The 14,754-nt window shown below is 43.5% G+C and overlaps 1 long non-coding RNA gene across 1 annotated transcript; it reads left to right on the plus strand.

Annotated features, from left to right (window-relative positions):
- Positions 1-1,053: 1,053 nt before the first annotated feature.
- On the plus strand, positions 1,054-14,548 carry LOC140737684 (uncharacterized). The gene is made up of 4 exons (XR_012101226.1): positions 1,054-1,136; positions 1,237-1,319; positions 2,500-2,630; positions 14,468-14,548. It is a non-coding gene; the product is annotated as an uncharacterized lncRNA (long non-coding RNA).
- Positions 14,549-14,754: the final 206 nt, after the last annotated feature.

A 14,754-nucleotide genomic window follows, 5' to 3' on the forward strand; every position in this document is an offset into this window, starting at 1 on the left:
GAAAATACACAGAATTTGGAAGTCAATTGACTTAATATCTAGGAAAATATTCCAAGTTTTTGCTCAGCATATTCGTCCTGCCAAGGGTGGCGAGTCTCTGAAATTCTCTATCTCAGAGTTTTGGAGGTAGGATAATTGGGGCCATTTAAGAAAGGAGTAGATGCATTTTTAAAAGGTCAGAGAATTGAAGGCATTTGGGAACTGGCAGAGAAATGGAGTTAATGCATGGGGCAGATTATTGTTGATTATATTGAATGGTGGAACAGGTTTGAGGAATGAAGTGACCTACCCCTCATGATTTTATTTACTTACGTATTTATATGACATATTCTTAACTTGGATTGTGTTTTAGCAACTTTGCGGTACCATAACATTCTTCCTACGATCATACTATCAGCAGACCTGTATAGCAGCATGGTGTTGGAGTTACAAGATGGCAGGCAGTAATTTGTATCACTAAGTGGAAATATGAGTTCCGGACAACACACACAAAGTGCTGAGGAACTCAGCAGGTCAGGAGCATCTATGGAAATGAATAAGCAGTCAGTGTTTCAGGCCCAGACCCTTCTGCAGTAGTGAAGAGGAAGAGGGAAGACACCAGAATAAAAAGGTGGAGGAGGGGATAAGAAGGTTAGCTGGAAGGTGATAGGTGGAGACAGGCAGGCAGGAAAGGTGAAGGACTGGAGAAGAAGGAATCTGATAGGAGAGGAGAGTGGACGAGAGGAGAAAGGGAAGGAGCAGCTGACCCAGGGTGGAAGTGATAGGCAGGTGAGATGAAGTAAAAGGCCAGAGTGGGAAATAAAAGATGAGGGGAGGGGGAGGCAATTTTTTTTTACAGGGAAGCAAAATCAATATTCATGCCATCAAGTTGAAGGCTACCCAGACGGAATACAACGTGTTGTCCCTTCAAACTGAGGGTGGCCTCCTCCTGTGCCGACATGTCAGAATGGGATTGGGAATCAGAATTAAAATGTTTGACCATCGGGAACGACCGCTTTTGGCAGATGGGGCAGAGGTGCTCGATGAATTGGTCCCCCACTTTAAAACGGGTCTCACCAATGTAGAGGAGGTCACATCAGAGGCACCAGACACAATAGGCGACCCCAGCAGATTCGCATCTCACCTGGGCTGTTGAAGTAAGTGAATTCCAATTAAATCTGTTATTAAAAACCAATATCAAGAATGGTAATTACTGGGTTGCAGTATCATTGAGACTGAATTATTCAAATATTTCAGGGGAAGAAATCTGATATTCTTATCAGAATATGATTTCTGATCAGTCCCATCAATGCAACTGACTGTGCTGCTTTCTCAATGTGGTAAGTAGTATAATTGCTCATATAGGTTGTACATCAATGTGGACCAAGCATTAATCCTTCGAGTAAACAATCAGTCACAGGCACACAGCTCAACAACTGACCTGCTTAATTGTATTGGTGATCTTCTCTATTGCTGTCTCCTCAATCCATCCAGATATCTCAGCCCAAAGAACACAACCTCTCCTATGTGCTCTCTACTGAAATGTTTATGCTCAGTCCAAATATACTACACTTGTAGCTATTTTTATATGGAAAACAGTCTGTTAGACATTGTTTTGGTATTTAAAAAATGCAAAAGTACATCCAGGTTCTTGCATCATTTTGCAACATGCTTATGTCATTTTGTTTGTATTAATTTATTCTATCTGCCAAAAATTATGTTTTATACTTTGAAGACACAAAACATGGCAAAGGCAGTGTAAGTGAAGGGGATCAAACTGAAATACTGACTGTTCATTTCCCTCCCCCCGATTTGCAGTTTTTATTATCTATTCTTATCACACTTTGTGTTAAATTTGAGCACATGCCTTTCCATTTCAGTGCTCGTCAATGTTTCTGAAGACTTGCCTCTTTCCTTATTGTTTACAAATTCCATGCCATCGGCAGGCATTAATCTCGTGATGAGTTTCTTGGCAACCTGGACAACTCGCAAGTCAGAAGTGTGTCCACAAACTGAGTTTCCACACGGCAAAAGCTGCCTGCTGACCCAGAGTAGCTGGAATATCTATCCCAATGGTTTCACAAACACTTACACTTACATACAGTACAGACTGCTTATAAATCTGGCATTCTGAAGCTGGGGAAGATCTGTACTGGCTGCTTTTCAGATTGACATACCGGTAATTCAGAAGTTAATTTATAAGATTAGCACTCAAAAGAGGCTTGATCTAGCAAACAAGTTGAAATCCCTTTGGACCGCTGTGAAATTTCAATCCATTTATCAATCTGAATTTTGAAAAGTACTTGTCATCAGCAGTGGTGACCCTTGCAGGGGTGATCCCTCAAGGATGGCAGTACAGTGCGGGCAGGTGTCCCTGGGAGTTCTCAGCATTTCCTCCGGACTTCAGGAAGTCTTGCTACATCTATATATTGACTTTCAGTGACATATAGTATGTATGAAGGAACTTTAAAGATTCTAAGTTCATATCCAGTAGTTGATTTTTGAATGCCTGTCTTACAGCATGGTAACAGCCCTTTCAGCATACGGAATCTGCACTGTTTTTCAAGCAACACACACAAACCGCTGGGAGAACTCAAAGGCCAGGCAGCTTCTGTGGAAACGAGGAAGAGAAGATTTAAACTTCTTTCAAGGTAGGCATCCCTGGAAGAGATGCATTCTTCAAACACCCATTTGTCATAAGTGTGAACACTGCTGCAGAGTCGGAGCGCTCTCACAGGCAAGCTGCTGAAAGAAGATGGCAATCACGCCTGTGAAAATGCACACTTCCCAGCCAATTGAAGTTACTTTGAAACTGTGTTTAACTTTCTTCCTTTTGTTTTAGTCTTGTCATGTCTTGATCGAAGCACAACGACGACAACACTCCCTGCTTACCGTAGTCCACTTTCCGGAAAGAAGATTACAGATTTAGTCAGACATTGTTAATAGAATAGTATTAATTGAGTACTAGGTTACTGCTTTTGAACCACAGTGATAGCATTAGGTTTTAGCTAGTTTGAAAGATTTTGCTTAGTGGACCTTTTGGCCAAGAATCTATCATCTATCTTAGTTCTATACAGTTCTTTTTAAAACTCAGTGAACAGTTCATTCCATGTCTTCATCTCTCCCTCTGCACTTGGGGCATCACTGAACTCCTGTCAGCAAGACTTGACCATTAAAACTCCCCCTGGAGAGAGAACAGCTGAAATCAGCCCTGATTTTTGTTGGTCAGCTGAAGTAGAGGTTAAAGTCAGTGGAGGCTGGTTTGGTGATAAAGCCTGCGGCAGTGTGACAACTTCTCTGTTAGTGGCAAGCCAAGTTCAAGCTGGAAGAATAGGTGTCAGTACTCACAACGATGGCTCAGCAACTCCCACCAGACATCCAGTATCATGTGGCAGTCATTATTGCTCTCACGGACACTATTCAGCAGCTCTTTCCCAGGACAGCCACACTTCCAGCAATAACATTTCCTGCATCCCATCAACCTCAGCCACCAATTCCCAAATTCCCTTGGCTGCTTCTGGAACTGAACTGAACATTCCTCCACCAGGCAGATATTCCGGTGACCCCAATAACTGCAGGGAAATTTATTACCCAATGTGAGCCCAGCCAGGTCAGTTCAGTGCTGATGCGTGTAAACTGGATTACAATGGTGAATCTTTAGTCACTCCCCGACTCAGCATGAGAACAAGGTTCTGCTGCAGCCTAGTCTTTCCAGCAACTTGTAGTCAAGTTCAATAGAGTGTTTGTCTTTCCAGTACAGGATCAGGAGGCTGCGCACTGAATCCTGCACCTGTGCCATGGGAGAGAGTCAGTGAGGGGCTATACAGTAAAGTTCTGCACTCTAATGACTGAGACGGGGTGGAACGACAGATCTCTCATCACTGCTTTCCATTGAGACTGAGCATAGTGGTCCAGAATGAGATTGCAGTGCAGGATTAACTGGACAGCCTAGCTGACCTGATAAATCTGGCCATTTGGAACCATTTACCTCACCAACAGGGGGCGGACTTCCTTTTTTGTGAGCAAGAAGAATGGCAAGCTCTATACCTGCATTGATTATCAACAGCATCACGGTGAAGAACTACTACCCTCTTCCCCTGCTTTCCTCGGTATTTGAACATCTCCAGGGAGCAACCATAGTCTCTAATATATAACTGTGCAATCCTTACCACCTAGTTCTCATCCAAGAAGGGGACAAGAGCAAGACAGTATCATCACCTCCACTGGCCACGATGAGTACTTCATGATGACGTTTGGTCTGGCTTCCTTTAATGTATTTGGATGACATTCTTATCATGGTCTTGTCAGGAACACATTCAGTATGTTTGGAAGGTTCTCCAGAGCCTACTCAAGAACCACCTTTATACCAAGCCAGAGAATTGTGAGTTTCACAAAGAGCAGGTGCCATTCTTTGGCTGCATCCTCACCACTTCCAACGTTGAAATGGACCCGCGTAAAGTTTAGGCAGTCACCGCACGGCAGAAACCGTCTACAGTCAAACAGATGAGGTGCTTCATGGGGTTTGCAAACTTTTATTGCTGCTTCATAAGAAACTTCAGTTCCTTCGCAGCTCCCATAAATGCACTCACCAAGGAGATCTCTGCAGGATTCCTATGGACAAGTGAAGCAGACCAAGCATTCTCAGAGCTAAAGCCAAGCTTTGCCATAGCCCCAGTGCTGCAATATCAAGGTCCATCCTATCCATTTATCATCAAGGTTCACACATCAGATGTTGGCATTGGTGCTGTACTCTACCAGTGTTATTCTGTAGATAATTGCCTCCAGCCTGTGCTTTTCTTACCCATTGCCTGACTCCTGCAGTGTGTAAATATGACTTTGAGAACTGAAACTTTTGGCTGTAAAGGAAGTCCCAGAGGCATAGTGGCACTGGCTTGTGGGTACAGAGCACCCATTTTTGATATGGATGAACCACAAAAATCTCCCCTACATTTGTGACACCAAGAGACGCAACTCCCATCAAGCACTTTGGGCTCTCTTCTTCAAGCAGTTTAATTTCACCCTCACCTACCATCCTGTCTGCAAAAATACCAAGGCTAATGCTCTCTTCCACCAGTTTAACATCTCTGAGGACAACACCAATCCAGAGCCCATCCTTCTCTGCACATGCATGGCTGCTCAGGTGATTTGGGAAATGGAAACAGAAATGAAAGCAACCCAATAGTTGGATACAGATCCAGGAGGGAGATCTGCCAATAGGCTGTTTTTCATTGCCACTGTGCACCCTAATGTTAGAATGTGGTTATTCTTCCTATATGGGTTGGCCACCCAGGAATTCAATGGACCCTGGAATTTATAGAGATAATTTTGAAGGCCGTTTCATCCCCAAGATGTCCACGACTTTGACTCACCCTGTGCCACTTGTCTGAGAACAGGATGTCACGTCATCCCCCTGCTGGTCTTCTCTGCCCACTGCCTGGTCCCATCTCTCTGTGCTTTTGCCTCTGCTCTGCCTCCATCAGATGGGAACACTGCCATTCTGCAAGTTGTGGATTAGTTCTCTGAAGCAGCCCATTTCATTGCCCTCCCCAAGCTCCCGTCAGGATGTGTTCAGGGCAAGTTCACATCCCATTTTTGGAAGGCTTTCTGTTGTCTTTTGGGAGCCACAGCCAGACTCTCATCAGGTTTCCACCCCTTGTCTAACAGCCAGACTGAGAAAATGAATCGGTAGCTGAAGACAATTCAAAGGTTCAATTATTAGGAAATTATGCATCCATATGAAACACTGAGAATTTACTTCCCCAGATAGCCATGAATCAAAGAAAAAGCATGAAATTAGTTCAAAGAGAATCAGACCCACTTCCCCCGGCACAATAAACATTGCCATCCTGATCATCTATCCCCAAACCCCTTCCCTTCACACAAAATGGAACAAGAACATCAACCCCAAACCCCCATCCATACAGAAAAATCTAACAGAACACAATAAGAACACCAACACCCAAACCTCCTACCCCACACAAAAAAAAAACCAAGAAAGAACAGGGGAAAACACAGAATATACAAACTATAAATCTGAGTAAGTCCACAGTCCATACCTGTGATTGCCCAATCCATAACACAGAACCACAGGAACATCGTTCTTCATCATGGAAAGAGGGGGCAGCACACGAGAGTCCTACACACCTGCCACAGTGATTCACTCAGTGATAGGCTGCTCACAGATTCATTCCTCTGGCAGTGATCAAAAGGAACACAGTTGGCTCTGAACTCTCACTTGCCTTCTGTGTTTGTCTCGACGTCTCAGTCTTCCTTGACACTTTAATCAGTGATTAATAGAAGCTTCAATCAGTGAAATGGAGTCAAACATTGGCTTGTACCCTGTCCCTAAGTTTCTTCGCATCCAGGCCGTCCAAGTACATGCTCACTTTCTGGAATCTTCTTTCTGCATCACTCAATCAATCTCCAGACTGAAAATCACAGGCTCTAACAGTTCTAGAAACACATTTAAGATGAAATACAGACATAAACAAAGTAAAATAGATATTTTCATGGACTGTCTGAAACATGCTGACTGAGGGAGTGTTGGACGTTGGTGCCATCTTAACCAGAAGAGCCTTACAACCTGATGCTCCTGATTGGTTTGGGAAGAGATTGCCCACAATAACCTCCAGTTGTCCTCCACTGGCAAGTCCCCTCCCACTTGAATGGCAAAAGGGATTCCAGCCGCCAGTATTCCCTGACCAGGAGAGTGACGTGGAAATTTTTGCTGCTGAAGTTGGTCCAATGGTAGAGGTGCAAGTGACATCGGGTCAGGGCTTCTCTGCTGCACACTGCGAAATGATCTGCTCGACAGGCTGATCAGCTCTGCTGGCAGGATGAGGCTCTCAACCCATGGGAAGAGGTCTGGCTGGTGTCTAGAGATCATTCACTGAGTGTAGAGAGCTGCAAGCTGGCCCTGAGAGAAGGTCATCAACAGAGCCTCCTAGAGACCGAAGCTACCATCCTCCATGAAGATTCACCCAGTATTCCATGTTTCCCAGCTCAAGTTAATGACTTCCCCCACACTTCCCTCTTGTGGAACAGTGTCCAGTAACTCGTTGATTTGAAGTGGTATGGCCCAGAAGTACGTTTTTCGCTTCTGGCTCAGGTCATCCTCGATAAAGCTCACATCCAGTCAGCACAGTCCTCCAGTGCCTCAAGAGCTGCACTTAGGGAGCGGGAGCCCGGTCACATCCTCAGATACTGCCTCAGTGTCTGTGCACTCTCGCAGATGAGCTGCTGAAAGAAGCCGAACAGAGAATGCCCACGTTCCATTCAATTAGTGTTTCTTTGCGATTGTATTTATGGTAGCTCCCTTCTTTCTGTTCAGTCTTGATCGAAGCACAATGACAACAATGCTCCATGTTCTGGGAAGGAATTTTGGTGATTTAGATAAACGCTGTTAAATGAGTGGTATTAATTAAGTTTGAGGTTACTGCTTTCAAGCTGCATTAGTTTGAAAGTATTTGGTTAGTGGCCCTGTTGGCCTAACGCTTAAAATCTTCCTTTATTCTGTAAAGTTCTTACTAAGACTCAGTGAACTGTTCATTCCGTGTCTGTGTCTCTACACTTGGGTCATCCTATTTTACTATAAGTTCAAGGTTCAAAATACACTTATTATCAATGTCTGTATACTATATGCAACCTTGAGATTCATCTCCTTACAGACAGCCAAAAAGCAAATAAGCCCAACAGATCCAATTTTTTTAAAAACAGAAGACTGTCAAACACCCAGTGTGCAGAAAAAAAGAAGTTATGCAAACAATAAAAATAAGCAAATGACATTCAGAACTGAAGTTCATGAAAGTGAGTCCACAGCCACTTAGGCAATCACTGCCAATCCAGGAGCCCATTAGTTGCAGGCCACAGCCTCAATTTAGTGCAGAGAAGAGTAAACCTCACTGAGCAGTGAGCTGAGTACCAGCCCATCCCTTGCCTTTGACCCCTGACACCTTGACCTTTTCAATCTGGCCCAGCGCATAAATCAGCCAAACCTCAGGTCGTTTCTTGCCCTGAGACCTGGGTCCTTCTGTTTCGTTATGCTCTCACCCCTGGGCCCCACCACCTTAATTCAGCCCATACACACTGTCCTGCATCTTTGAAACTTCAGTTCACATCAGAAAAATGCCAGGTCATGCAGGCAGTTCAAAAGCTCAACTCCAAAGGGTAAGTTACTGCTATTGATTGCAGTGACCTTCTTCAAATGGTGAGTAATAAAGTAACTAATGGTTGTGTTTGCTGTCAGCAAGTCATCAATTTGCTTCACCAGAGCCATCTTAAACCAGAAGCATTCTCCCCACCTCCTTATCAGCTCCCCTCAGATTCGAGCTCTCACCTACATTCTTGGGGCAATTCACAATAACCAAGTAATCAACAAACCTGCACATATTTGGGGTGTGAGCGGACATGGGAGTACCCTAGGAATCCTGCACTGTCATGGGGAGATCGTGCTTACTCCACACAGCCACCACTGGAGATGGAAGTATGAATGGGTTGCTGGAACTGTGGAGTAGTAGGTCAAACAGCTGCACTACAGTACCACTGTAAAGTGTCATGGAAAACAGATCAACTTGCCCTGCAATTTGATATGATCCTGGTTGCTCCATGCTGGCCACATCTCCTCTTCTGTGGCAGTTTTCCATAACCCTCAGTTTTTTGATCTTTCAAATATCTGCCACATATCAAATCCTTTGATTCTCACCATCTTCGGAAAGCAGATTTGCTGAATATGCCTGCTGGAAAACGAATTGCAGGGTTGTATATGGTGACATATATATACTTTGATAATAAAAAAGATATTTTGGACTTTGTACTTTAAGCTGAAGGGCAATTTGGGATACACAGTAAACACTGTCTTTGCAGATGATGCATACAACTGAAAAAGGAATAAAATAACAGCCATAGGTTGTAGTACATATTGGTACTGACGACATAGGTAGGGAAAAGGAGGAGATCCTGAAAACAGATTATAGGGCATTAGGAACGAAGTTGAGAAACAGGACTTCAAAGGTAGTAATCTCGAGATTATACCTGTGCCACGCGACAGTGAGAGTAGGAATGGAATGAGGTGGAGGATAAATGCGTGGCTGAGGGATTGGAGCAGGGGGCAGGGATTCAGATTTCTGGTCTATTGGGACCTCTTTTGGGGCAGGAGTGACCTGTACAAAAAGGACAGGTTGCACTTGAATCCGAGGGGGATCAATATCCTGGTGGGGAGGTTTGCAAAGGCTATTGGGGAGATTTTAAACTAGAATTGCTGGGGGGTGGGAACCGAACTGAAGAGACGAAGGAAGGTTCAGTTGGCTTAGAAAAAGAGAAAGCTTATAGACAATATCAGAGGGAGGATAGGTAGGTGATAGAGAAGGGATGCAATCAGACCGATGGTCTGAGATTTGAATGAAAGGAGTACTATGAACAAAGCGGATAAGTTCAGATTGTGGATCAGTGCTTGGAGCTGTGATGTTGTGGCCATTACAGAGACTTGGATGGCTCAGGGCAGGAATGGTTACTTAGAGTGCCAGGCTTTAGATGTTTTAGAAAGGACAGGGAGGGAGGCAAAAGAGGTGGGGGTATGGAACTGCTGATCAGATATAGTGTCACGGCTGCAGAAAAGGAGTCTATGGAGGGATTGTCTATGGAGTCTTTGTGGGTGGAAGTTAGGAACAGGAAGGGGTCAATAACTCTACTAGGTGTTTTTATAGACCACCTTATAGTAACAGGGACATCAAGGAGCAGATAGGGAGACAGATTCTGGAAAGGTGTAACAGTAACACGGTTGTCGTGGCAGAAGATTTTGATTTCCCAAATATCGATTGGCATCTCCTGAGAGCAAGGGATGGAGTTTGTTAGGTGTGATCAGAAAGGTTTCTTGACATAGTATGTAGATAAGCCTTCAAGAGGAGAGGTTGTACTTGATCTGGTATTGGGAAACGAAACTGGTCAAGTGTCAGTTCTCTCAGTGGGAGTGCTTTTTGGAGATAGTGATCACAATTCTATCTCCTTTACCATAGCATTGAAGAGGGATAGGAACAGATAAGTTAGGAAAGTGTTTAATTGGAGTAAAGGGAAATATGAAGCTATCAAGCAGGAACTTGGAAGCATAAACTGGGAACAGATGTTCTCAGGGAAATGTACGGCTGAAATGTGACAAATGTTCCCTTTCCAATGGGACAGGGAAAGGATGGTAGGGTACAGGAATGTGGTATACAAAGGCTGTTGTAAATCTAATCAAGTAGAAAAGAAGAGCTTATGAAAGTTTCAAAAAACTAGGTAATGATAGAGATCTAGAAGATTATAAGGCTAGCAGGAAGGATAATAGATGATAGAGTCGTAGATGTAGTGTAAATGAATTTCAGCAAGGCATTTGATAAGGTACCCCATGCAAGGCATATTGAGAAAGTAAGGAGGCATGGGATCAAAGGAGACTCTGCTTTTTTGATGCAGAATTGGTTTTCACACAGAGTGCAAAGAGTGACTTAGATGGGTCATTTTCTGCATGGAGGTCGGTGACCGGTGGTGTGCCTCAGGGATCTGTTCTGAGACCCCTACTCTTTGTGATTTTTTATAAATGACCTAGATGAGGAAGTGGAGAGATGGTTAGTAAATTTGCTGATGACACAAAGGTTGGGAGTGTTGCAGATAGTATGGCGGGCTGTCAGGATTTACAGTGGGACATCGATAGGATGCAAAACTGGGCTGAGAAGTAGCAGCTGGAGTTCAACCTGGATAAGTGTGAGATGGTTCAGTTTGGTAGGTCAAATATAATGGCAGAATATAATATTAATGGTAAGACTCTTGGCAGTGTGGAGGATCAGAAGGATCTTGGGGTCCAAGTCCATAAGACTATCAAAGCTTCTACACAAGCTGACTCTGTGCTTAAGAAGGCATACTTAATCAACCGTGGGATTGAATTTAGGAGCTGAGAGGTTATGTTGCAGCTATATAGGACTCTGGTCAGACCCCACTTGGAGTACTGTGCTCAGTTCTGGTCACCTCACTACAGGAAGGATGTGGAAACCGTAGAAAGGGTGCAGAGGAGATTTACAAGGATGTTGCCTGGATTGGGGAGCATGCCTTATGAGAATAGGTTGAGTGAACTTGGCCTTTTCTCCTTGGAGTGACAGAGGATGAGAGGTGACCTGATACAGGTGTATAAGATAATGAGAGGCATTGATCATGTGGATAGTCAAAAGCTTTTTCTGAGGGCTAAAATGGCTAACACAAGAGGGGACAGTTTTAAGGTGGTTTGAAATAGATACAGAGAAGATTTCAGGGGTAAGTTTTTTACGCAGAGAGTGGTGAATGCATGGAATGGGCTGCCGGCAACGGTGATGGAGGCGGATATGAAAGGTTCTTTTAAGAGACTCCTGGATAGGTACATAGAACTTAGAAAAATAGAGGAGTATGGGTAAGCCTATGTAATTTCTAAATTAAAGTAAGTATGTTCGGCACAGCATTGTGGGCCGAAGGGCCTGTATTATGCTGTAGCTTTCTATGTTTCCCTGTTTCTATAAATGTTCTGCTTTCAAATGCATCCAGAAGTCAGAACTAATCACAGAGAAGTATTTAGTTAGAAATAACCCACTCTGACACACTCCAGTATTTAGGATTATGAATTAATCTTATTTAAAACCAGCTTAATGGTGTTGTTTCTTAGAGAACCTCTGACAATTTTAGTTAGCACTTAATTCTGATACACCATAGAGCATCTACAATAATAATACTGATGATTAGGCACTAATTTGGATTAGTTCAGTATATACTACAAATCCCCTGTAATGTACAAAAATCATCAAAAATAGGAGCAAGAAAAGACAACTCGGCTCCATAACCTTGCTGTGCAATTCAATATGATCATGGCTGATCTATGCTGGCCGCAAGTCCCCTTCTGTGGCATTTCTCCAAAACCATCAATTTTTTTTGTTCTTTCATATCTGTCATATATCACTGTCTTCATAGGCAGAGAACTCTGGATAGCCACTAAACATTCAAAGAAGAAATTCCAGTGTTTTAAATAACCAGGCTTTTACTTTATACTTCTTCTGTCTTCCGTTCATGACACTGCCACTGGTGGAAAGGTTTGGCAAGAAACAAACTTCTGGAGGATCTCAGTGGCAATTGACAATATTGACAATTTGCTCCTCTCTCCCCGCACAGATGCTGCCTTACCTGCTGAGTTCTTTCACCAGATTGTTTTCTACTCCTGGTTAAAGCATCTACAATCTCTTCTATCTCCAGTAGAAATAATGTCTTGCACATTAAATAGGAGCAAAAGGGAAGAACAAATTTAAACAATCTATCACCAGTCAGAACTACTTGGTCAAACAATGATGAAAAATGTTAATCATCTCCGTCAGCCTAATAGTTCATGTTGCATTGTCTTTAAATAAGCTAATGCAGGGACAGTGGATTCACTAATTGTATTGAAGACGGGTGTTCATTAAAATCACAGGGTATTAACAGTTTCTGAGAAACTCAAACCACCCCATCTGGTACCAACAGTCATTTCACAGTCACTTTTCTTACCTATTATGATGTTTGGTCATAGCAACAACAGAACCTCTTGATCATACTTACACCATGCCGAAGAAATCTTCAGTGTCCTGCCTAAATGACTACCCTCTCCTGTTGCACTCACATCCGTTATCATGAAGTGCTTTGAGGGGCTTGTCATGAGGCATATCAAGACCCTGCTGCCCCCCTCACTGGACCCCCTGCAGTTTGTGTACCGTCCCAACCGCTCAACAGATGATGCCATTGCCACCACCCTCCACCTGGCCCTAACCCAACTGGACAAAAAAAGACACATGCGTTCGTATGCTGTTCATAGACTTCAGTTCAGTATTCAACACAATCATCCCTCAGAAACTGATTGGAAACCTGAGCCTACTAAGCCTGAACATCTCCCTCTGCAACTGGATCCTATATTTCCTGACTGGGAGACCTCAGTCAGTCCAGATTGGGAGCAGCATTTCCAATACCATCACACTGAGCACGGGGGCCCCCCCAGGGCTGCGTGCTCAGTCCACTGCTGTTCACTCTGCTGACCCACGACTGTGCTGCTGCAACACACAGCTCGAACCACATCATCAAATTCGCCAATGACACGACCATGGTGGGTCTCATCAGCAAGAACGACGAGTCAGCTTACAGAGAGGAGGTGCAGCGGCTAACGGACTGGTGCAGAGCCAACAACCTGTCTCTGAATGTGAACAAAACAAAAGAGATGGTTGTTGACTTCAGGAGGGCACGGAGCGACCACTTCCCGCTGAATATTGATGGCTCTTCGGTAGAGATCGTTAATAGCACCAAATTTCTTGGTGTTCACCTGGCAGAGAACCTCACCTGGTCCCTCAACACCAGCTCCATAGCAAAGAAAGCCCAGCAGTGTCTCTACTTTCTGCGAAGGCTGAGGAAAGTCCATCTCCCACCCCCCATCCTCATCACATTCTAAAGGGGTTGTATTGAGAGCATCCTGAGCAGCTGCATCACTGCCTGGTTTGGAAATTGCACCATCTCAGATCACAAGACCCTGCAGCGGATAGTGAGGGCAGCTGAGAAGATCATTGGGGTCTCTCTTCCCACCATCACGGACATTTACACTACACACTGCATCCGCAAAGCAAACAGCATCATTATGAAGGACCCCACGCACCCCTCATACAATCTCTTCTCCCTCCTGCCATCTGGGAAAAGGCACCGAAGCACTTGGGCTCTCACGACCAGACTATGTAACAGTTTCTTCCCCCAAGCTATCGGACTCCTCAATACCCAGCGTCTGGTCTGACACCTTACTTCCCTATTGTCCTGTTTATAATCTATTGTAATGCCTGCACTGTTTTGTGCACTTTATGCAGTCCTGGGTAGGTCTGTAGTCTAGAGTAGTTGTTGAGTGTTTTTTTTCTCCTGAGTTGCTTTTGTTATGTAGTTCGGTCTAGTTTTTGTACCGTGTCATGTAACACCATGGTCCTGAAAAATGTTGTCTCATTTTTACTATGTATTGTACCAGCAGTTATGGTCGAAATAACAATAAAAAGTGACTTGATTTGATACTTGCATGATTTTATGAATTGATTTACTACCACATGATTGGCTGATTAGATACATGCAGCTGTATAGGTGTACCTAATAAAATGGTCACTGAGTATAGTCAAAAATTATGGAATTAGATGTAGAATATTCACATAAATGAAGGATTGGTGTAGTAATAGCTAACTAAGAGAATGGACAAATGAGCCTTTTTTTAGCTGGTAAAGTATTTCCTATCAGTGTTATATTGATCAGTGTTGCCTCCACAATTACATAAATGTAGGGAAAATAAATATTATAGCAAAAGTTGCTAATGATACAAGATGAATGGAAAACTAGTTGTCAATAGGATGCTTGGAGATTGCAAATGGATAAATAATGGTTGGGGAGTGGGCAGAATATGTCAGATGGAATATAATATGAGGAACTGAAAGCTGATTCACTTTGATATGTACAACAGAAACACAAGTGGAATATTATGAAATGAAGAGTGAAGCTGCAGGGATTCCGTTGCAGAGGGATCTAAGTGAAACGCAAAAGGCTGTGTACGGTAAAAGTACTGAGGAAGGCAAGTATTGTGCTGGCTTTATATTTGTAAAAGTATGAGTAATCAGTAAGTAGTGATCTATACAGAACATTGGTGAGACCAGTCCTGAGTTAGTTTTGGTACATATCAGAATTAGTTTTAGTATCACCAGCAAATGCCGTGACATTTGTTAGATTTGTGGCAGCAGTACAATGCAATAC

Source organism: Hemitrygon akajei, chromosome 2, assembly GCF_048418815.1.
Source record: "Hemitrygon akajei chromosome 2, sHemAka1.3, whole genome shotgun sequence".
In the NCBI taxonomy this organism is placed as follows: Eukaryota; Metazoa; Chordata; class Chondrichthyes; order Myliobatiformes; family Dasyatidae; genus Hemitrygon; species Hemitrygon akajei.